Source organism: Camelus dromedarius, chromosome 29 (assembly GCF_036321535.1).
Source record: "Camelus dromedarius isolate mCamDro1 chromosome 29, mCamDro1.pat, whole genome shotgun sequence".
NCBI classification, from domain to species: domain Eukaryota; kingdom Metazoa; phylum Chordata; class Mammalia; order Artiodactyla; family Camelidae; genus Camelus; species Camelus dromedarius.
Genome location: NC_087464.1, coordinates 15,221,096 through 15,227,523, shown reverse-complemented (window position 1 = coordinate 15,227,523; position 6,428 = coordinate 15,221,096). Strand labels below are relative to the sequence as shown.

Genomic DNA, 6,428 nt, shown 5'->3' with positions numbered 1-6,428 from the left:
ACACCAGGCGCTGAGGACACCTGGCCATGATGTCTGAACTTACCCGCTGCTCCCCAATAGCAAGGCTGATTTACCTTGGAGGGTCTGGGTTGGGGAGGGTGGGGGCAGGAGCCCGAGTCCCAGGTCATGAATGCTCACAGTCTCACCTTGCCAGTCTCAAGGGGCAGGGGATCATTCTGCTACTCAGAGGCTGGTGGCATCTGCTCTGTCAGACCCAGTCCTTGCTGCAGCAGCTTCCTGACCCCGGGGGGAGCTGTGTCCTGTGCCCTTACCAGAGGTATTTCTGTGGCTGCTGGTGAAGGACCTTCCCCATGGTGGGCGGTGTGTCTGCCATCCTGGACAGAGGAGGCCTTGGGGCTCTCTGAAGATGTCCCCCAATCTTCTTCCCTTCTGCCAGTTCCCCACTAGGCCATCCTCCTCTGGCTGGTTCTGGCCCTCACAGTTCCCTCCACTTATCACTCAGTGATGTCTTGTGTAACATGCTGCAAACCCCAAGTTTACGACAAGGCTTCCTGGATTATAATGAAAGATAGTATAGTGCCAGGATGAGGATGGACGTGAGCTCTGGAGCGAGATGGACCTGAAAGCAAGTCCTGGCTCCGCCCCTCACAACTGTGCGACCTTCTGGGAGTTCCTCAGCGTCTGCAAGCCTTAGCTTCTTCAGTGGCAAAGAATGATGACAGAACTCTCTTCCTTTGAGGGCTGTTGCAAAGATTAAATAAAGCAAACATTTACTCCCTCAACAAGCGTTTGCTGAGTGCCTAGTCCACATCAGGCACTGTTTCAGCTCTTTGCTGCACTGAAAAAGGAACGGTTCTAGTGGATGTAACCTGTGTACTGCCTGTGAACAACCTTGCAGGGCGGCAGATCCTTGATGCCACAAAGAGGGGCACCGTGATCCTACCGCACCGCGGGCCAGTGCTGTTGGAAGGGTTTCTATTGTTGTGAAAGCTGTTGGAGAACCTGATGCATCCCTGCCCAGAGGCTAGATGGGACAAGCCTGGCCACCAGGTGTGGGACAGAGTCTGCAGCCCCCTCACTCCAGTGTGCAGACAGAGGGCTGCTTTCCCAGAACTCCCTGAGCCCATGTCACACAAGACTCTGGGGTCTTGTTCTTCCAACCAAAGCCAAGTGAGGATGGCAGTGTTAATCCATCAGCTTGTGGCTGGGCAGTCTTCCCCTCTCTAAGGAACAGGCTAAGGTTGACTCCTGTATCTCGATGCTTTGGGTGCAGCACTCGTGTGCATGCACACGCGCACGCGCACACACACACACTATTTCCCACACTTGGACCCACACTTCCCCAGTATGGACCTCTGTGGATGTAGCACTGACCATGACCTCACAGCCAAGCTCAGCCAAGCTCAGCCAAGCACGGCCAGCTCAGGTGCTCCCTGGGGGAGGGTGGGGAGAGGGCAGTGGATGGGAGGGGCCACCACGTTCAGAGAGAAGGAGAACCCAGTTGACTAGTGATTGAAGATTCCTTTTGGGTTCAAAGCAATGGAGCAGGGCCTGGAAGGCTGCTACCTTCTTGGGGCCCCTACAGGTGGCAGGTGATGCCCTGTTTCAGGCTCACACCTCCTCCTTGCCTTGATCATCCCCATCTCTAAGGCCTTACTTTGGAGGCAGACTCTCTGGACCTGCCCTCCCCTGCCTTCCTCCCAGGAAGGGAGCTGAGATGCTAAAGGATGTAGGATGAATGGAGGATGTGAGTTGCCAGTGAGGCAGTCTGGCAGGGAGGACACTGCCCTCCTAGGAGCAGGATTTTTCTGTTCTTTTCTCATGCCTGCCTAGGAGGCAAGGGGCAGCCCTCTGACCCAGGAGCACTGGGCTCCTCCCACAGAGATCAGGCCTTTCCCCTGCGCTGGCTTGTCTCCCTGCCATGGTCAGAAATTCAATTTGCAAAGATTTTCCCTGGTCTGGGCTATGGCTCCTTTGCCTTGTCTCTCTGGCTACTGCTGAAACCAGCCCCTCCCTTCCCTGTCTCCTTTCAGATTTCTTGGATGAAATTGATTCTCTTTAAGCTTCTCACCTCGATGCAGCTCAGAGCAGCGAGGCCAGTGAACCTTTTCTTTAGCAAACTGTCTTCCTCATCTGATGAGCAGTGTCTATTAAACCCCCAGGTCTGGTGTGTGTGGGTGTGCACACACGCGTGTGTGTGATGATGTGTATGACGACTGGGAAGGAACCGAAGGAGAGGGCACAGTTCTCTCAGCAGAGGTGAGTGTGATGCCCCCAAAGACAGCGCTTTTCCTCCAGGACTGGCCGCGGCAGGATGTAGCAGCAGGCTCCCCTGGGGTCATCTGCGTGGGCTGCCCTTTCCCCCTGGAAACTGATGGAGGCTTGCAAAGGAAATTTCCATACTCAGAAGACCAGGAAAAGATATTTCTCGGCAAAACTCAGGCTTGAAATGTAAAATTCCTCTCAGCTTCTTCTCTCTCTTCCTTCCTCACAGGTTGTTGATGACGTATTTCTAACATTCATGCCATTGTTGTCTTTTTAGTTCCCTTGGCCACGAGTTCTTACCAGAACTGCAGGACCCCACATGCAGCTTATGGCATCAGGCTCCCGTTAGGACCCCTTTCCTCTTCTCTTCCATCCTCCAGTCCTCCAACCACGCGGGGTTTCCGGAACCTGCCGCGCTCTTGCTCACCAGCACCTTTATTCACTCCGCCCTCTCACCTCCCCTGTCCTTCTGCGTATCTGATCCCTCTCTTCATTCAAGATGCTGGTAGAAGCTGTGCCCCCTTCATGAAGTCTCTGTGGACCGCCGTCTCCATTGAGGTCTCTGCTAGTAATTTGCCTCGAGTCTGCCACCTGGGCAGCATGCGCTGTTTCTGTGCGTTACCACTTACTTACTGTGTGATGCAGAGCTAGTTTAGTTTTTCTGTTGTTAAGTTTTCTGGGCCTCAGCTTTCTCATTTGGAAAATGGAAATAAGAGTACCTACCTCATAGAATTATTGTAAGAAATCCATGAAATAACATATATGGGATCGTAGAGCAGGGCCTTGTATGTAGAAGGGGCTTCTTTCCCCTCATGGATATGTAGCATTTCTCCAGTGGGACTGTAAGCTCGAGAGGGCAGCCACTGGATCCTGTTTTATCTTGGGGTTCCCAGTGCCTAGCACAAAACTTACCACAGAGTACAGGCTAGGGACTGAATGTGTCCACCCCAAATTATATGTTGAAATCCCAGCCCCCAATGTGATGGAATTAGGAGGTGAGGCCTTTGGGAAGAGGTTAGGTCATGAGGGTGGAGCCCTCACGAATGGGATTAGTGCCCTTATGAAAGAGACCCTTGAGAGCTCCCTCGCCCCTTCTGCCGTGTGAGGACACAGTGAGGAAATGGTTATCTCTGAACCAGAAGTGGGTCCTCACCAGGCACTGGACGTTGGACTTCCCAGCCTCCAGAATGACGAGAAATGAGTGTTTGTTGTCTGAGTTATCCAGTCTATGGTAATTTATTTTAGCAGCCTGAACTCAGATGGTAAGTGTTCAATAAAGGTGATTTTCAGTCTTTGATCTAGTTCCTGCCCACCTTTCTGGGATTTTCTCTCATTAGTTCCTCTTTCCTTCACACCAACCATCCTGAACTATCTACTGTCCTTCTAGATCAGATTTCTCAGTTTCTCAACATTGGCACTATTGACATTTTGGGCCAGAAAATTCTTTGTTTGGGGATGAGGACTGTCCAGTGCATTGAAAGATGTTCAGCATCCCCGGCCTCTGCCCACTGGATGCCAGTGACACTTCAAAGTGATGACAGTCAAAAATGTCTCCAGACATTGCCAGGTGTCCCCTCAAGGGCAAAATCAGCCCCAGCTGAGAATCATTGCTCTGGAGCTTTGTTTTCTCCCATGTTTTTATGCAACACATGCAGTTGCCTCTGCTTAGCACTCATTTCCCTCATTTACCTACCAAACTCCTAATCACCTTTTGAAACCCAGGCCAGATGTAAGCTCCCGGGAGAAGATCTCTGATCCTCACTCTGATCTCCACAGAGGCCCTTCTGCCCTTCTTCTAAATCTAACCTCTCCCCCATGCCATCCCTCATCATCCCCTCCTACAGGTGCCTGTTTTCGCATCACTCTCTTATCCATTGTAATTTGGCCTCTTCAAAGCAGAATCTGTGATTTTTTTCCCACCGTTTTATCTTCAGCACATAATATAGGGTCTGGAATACCGTAGGTGGTCAAAACAAATTGAGTGAGTGAACAGAAGAATTAATGAATGGCAGGGTGGATTGATGGAGGGGTGGATGGGTGAGTTGATAGATAAACTTGTACATAAGCGAATAGTTGCATGGAAAGGTGACTCTGCAGTCTCTTTCCACTGCCCTCTCCTGTGTCCCCTGAGAGCCAAGCGGTGCTTTCCTGGGGAGGAAGAACTACTCTGGTTAGGGTGAGTGCTTCTCCAGAGTTAAGAGTCTGGAACTCCTTCCTTCCCGTGGGTTACCATGGAGCAGGGGGCTGAGGTCTCATCCTGCTCACCTCCAGAACACCCCTCTGGTCCCCTGAGTCACTCAGGATGCAGTTGCTCTTTCCTCCTAAGCTAAATGAGGTCTAGCAAATGGATAGGGACATGGGACCTACTGAACCTATCAGAGCCTCAATTTCCTCATCTGTAAAATGGCGACAGGGATATTTCCCAGGGTTGTCTCAAGGATAGAGACCAGAGCACAGTGTCTGGCGTATGGAAGCCACTCAGCAAATGTTAGTTCCCTTTGCTTTTCCAAGAGGCTGGGGCCTGGGAGCCATGAGCTGTCAGGCTGACCCTCTCATTCTGGATTCAAAGGGGAAGGAAGCTTCTGGGCCAAGGCTGAGCACCAAGAGGCAGAGAAGTGAAGAGTGAAATTCTGGAAAAGTCAACAGCAAAGAACACTTCCCAGCATCAGGGAGCCAGAGCCAGAACCTGGTGCTGGACCCACTGGTGACCGTCTGCCTGCCCAGCCAGGCTGCAGTCCAGGAGCGAAGGTGTTAATCTGCCTGAGTCAGCAATGCAGGACTCAGATCCAGTCGCCAGGCTCAGCGCTCCCAAGAACCAGGCGAGGAGGAGGAGGCTTCCTAAATTAGAAGCAGAGTGCAAAGCTGGGGTCACACCTCGGAGCAAGGGTCAAGTGAGGGGAGGCTTCAGTCTGCACATGGGCGGCTCAGACAGGCTGGTGGGAAGCGGCCGCCTTTGCCTCTGTTTACAGAAAGCAGACAGGAGGCCTGCGACCCGAAGGCCACAAAGGACTCAGCCAAGGGACCTCACCCCCACAGTCTCTTGGGGCCTGGAGCAGAGGCCCATTTAGCTTCTTGCAGAGCCAGAGAGGAGAGGGGTGAAGGAGGGGAGCCAGGGAGGGGCTGGGCTGGGGGACAGGCGATTAGGCTGCCTGAGCTGCCAGCAGCTGGGATGCTGGTCCTCCCGCTCCGGGCGGAGGGGGCCCTTCATTAGCTGCCGAGCTGCTGCCTGTCTCTGGCACCTTGGCACAGCCTCAGGAGGCGGGGATGGATGACCAGCCTCAGGTGGCATGGCTGCTGATTAATAAAACACAAGGACTGACTATTCCAGACATCCAAGGCTCCTCCGGTGCCTTTCCCTGAATGCTCGGTTCCTGCCCAGGTCAGGGAACTGGCTTGTGGCTGAAATCCAGTCACCTGCCCAAGTCAGTTCCCCCCAGGCCTTTGGCCAGAGCCTGAGTCACCTGGGAGGGCTCTGGACCCTGGTGAGTGGCGCAGAGATTTGAGAAAGGAAAGGGATCCCCCAGAGGGCCCGGTTCTAATTCCACGAAAAAAGATGTCTTATTGGTAGGATCTGTTTGAGAACTGAAGACAATTTTGATTTATAGCCTATATTTTTGAGGGCTATTCAGTTTTGTCTCTCTTGTGCACATATGCATACATTACTATTTGTTTTTGGCAATCAAGTTTAAAAGATATATATATACTTTTTTTTTTTAATTTTTAATGTTTTCTCCTTTAATGGAGGCACTGGGGATTGAACCCAGGACCTCGTGCACACCAAGCACCCGCTCCACCACTGAGCTACACCCCCCACCCACTAAGGGATATTAATAGAGCTCTCTGCTCCGTGTACCTGTGCTGTGATAGGTTGGATCCTAGAACGTGGGCCTCCTATGTTTCTTATTACCAGATACCCTGAACCTGAACACAGGGACTGGTCACTTGAAGGGGTAAAAAGAAACCTAGCATGAGCCAAGGGGGCCTGGAATGTTCTAGAATGGGGGTGGTTGCTCTGGTTCCCAGGGAAATGTGGCTGGAGTTTAAACTGCAGCTTCACATCTGTCAGAGGACAGGGGAAGCTCTCCATGGACAGAATCTGAAGATGGGTGATGTCCTTCCAGCCCCTGAGGGAGGGGATGTGAGAGGCTGGGGGGCCAACTCCTCCTTCAGAGGCAGGGGCCCATCTGAGGGTCCTGTCTCTT

General features: G+C 52.4%; 1 non-coding gene across 1 annotated transcript; it reads right to left on the bottom strand.

The window, feature by feature from the left end:
- Positions 1-5,965: 5,965 nt before the first annotated feature.
- Positions 5,966-6,037, bottom strand: TRNAT-GGU (transfer RNA threonine (anticodon GGU)). Its single transcript has one exon. It is a non-coding gene; the product is annotated as a tRNA-Thr (tRNA).
- Positions 6,038-6,428: the final 391 nt, after the last annotated feature.